Source organism: Aplysia californica, unplaced genomic scaffold (assembly GCF_000002075.1).
Source record: "Aplysia californica isolate F4 #8 unplaced genomic scaffold, AplCal3.0 scaffold01128, whole genome shotgun sequence".
NCBI lineage: Eukaryota > Metazoa > Mollusca > Gastropoda > Aplysiida > Aplysiidae > Aplysia > Aplysia californica.
Genome location: NW_004798398.1, coordinates 176,087 through 177,848, shown reverse-complemented (window position 1 = coordinate 177,848; position 1,762 = coordinate 176,087). Strand labels below are relative to the sequence as shown.

Genomic DNA, 1,762 nt, shown 5'->3' with positions numbered 1-1,762 from the left:
GAGAGAGAGAGAGAGAGAGAGAAAGAGAAAGAGAAAGAGAGAGAGAAGAAGAAAAAAGAAAGAAAGAAAGAAAGAAAGAAAGAAAGTACGCACGCCGTACCTGTGATTCTTCCACGCTCTTACATCGGTACAATAGAAAGAAGTGTTTTGTCGTAGGGAACCTTTTCAGTGGGCGGTACCCGGTAGCTCCGTGCGGACGAGGCTCGCTGATGGCGTGTCCACATGAGTGGCTGACAGGGAGGTGACACAGTGCTGCCCTGCGCTGACAGAACACCTTTTTCTTATTCACAGCAGTTTCGAGAAATCTAAGGATTTTTCGGTTTTCCTACTATAATATCTGCTGTTGAGCATAGGGAGGGAATGACATTCTCTTCAGTTTGAGACCAACCAATGATGTACAGTGAACAATATTTTTTTAGATATCATAAGAAAACCGAAAATCGTTGATTTCTCGAAATTGCTGTGAATAAGGAAAGGGCGTTTCTTCAGCGTACGACAGTACGGGCCTTGATGGGTGACTAAACAGCTCATCACAACACACGTCACGGCGGTGCCCTGACCACTGAACTGGACACAACACTGACCTTCCTGTCACGGGCGGTTCTGGGCGAGTTAGTGTATGTGTAATGAGGTGTGTGCTCCTCCTGATTTATTTATTTCTTTTCTAAATATAGGTGATTTTACGCCCCCGTCGACACAGTTTAGATTATTTAGGAGGTTGGCTTCGACCCTGCCTGTCAGGGCCTACCCGGGGGAACAAAAACACAACCGCCCAGCAGAAAGACCGAATAAATGTTGGCGTTTTTACGCCTCGCTCGACACGATTTAGATCATTCAAGAGGTTGGCTTACTTAAACTCTGCCTGTTGGGACCTACCTACCCACACTGAGAGGGATACAACGACCCAGCAGAAAGACTGCGAGATACTCGATGAAAATTCTGCTGTCACGGGAAATGGAACTGCCGCCCCCGGCGTCCGACGTCGGGCGAGCGCCTAACCCGCTACACCACAATCGCCGGTGTGGTCTTCCTGGAATACAAAGTTGTAGTTTCCTAAAGTCTTTCGGTATTTCAATCATATTTTGTCAGTCTGTGTTCTGATATTCAATGTATTGTGTTCGGGCTGCTCGGGCAGCACACCATCGAAAAGAGAATATATCCAACACACATCGCCAAAATACCCCTTCTTGTGAGCCCCACATTGGAAACTTACTTTAAAACCTACTTCGCACTTTCGGGGTCTACACTCTCTTTAGGTCCACATTTGAGTCACGTCATTCGAACCCCCCTCCCCCCTTTCCCCCGAAAAAGCAAAAAAAAACACACAAAAAAACCACAACCCCCCCCCAATAAAAAACACAATTTAAAAAACTCAAACAACAACCGGTTTTCAACATTTCTAGTCCCCTAACAGCTTCCTTTTTTAAAAGGGACTTGAAATCTATGTTTACTGTAACTTTTTGGTTAACCAGTAGTTTTAAGTGTGTATCTATTGAAGAAAGTCGATCCCCGATACGTTGCGTGGATTGTTTTTTCATGTTTTGTTTTTTGACCCTTCAACTTCAAATGCAACTTTGAAAAAAGTAAGTTTTTAGAAAAATGATGTGTTCGTGTATTCGTGACGCCGTAACACAACAACAGCAACAACAACGACAACAACAACAACAACAACAACAACAACAACACACAGCAGGCAAAAACAACGCTATCCATTTCCGGTTGCCATCTCTGTGTACCCCTTGGATCTATCTAGATCTATGGG

General features: G+C 44.6%; 1 protein-coding gene across 1 annotated transcript in view; it reads left to right on the top strand.

The window, feature by feature from the left end:
- The window catches only part of LOC101846177 (putative anthocyanidin reductase), a gene marked incomplete in the record, with an annotated part of 26,856 nt that overhangs the window by 8,097 nt on the left and 16,997 nt on the right, over window positions 1-1,762 (top strand).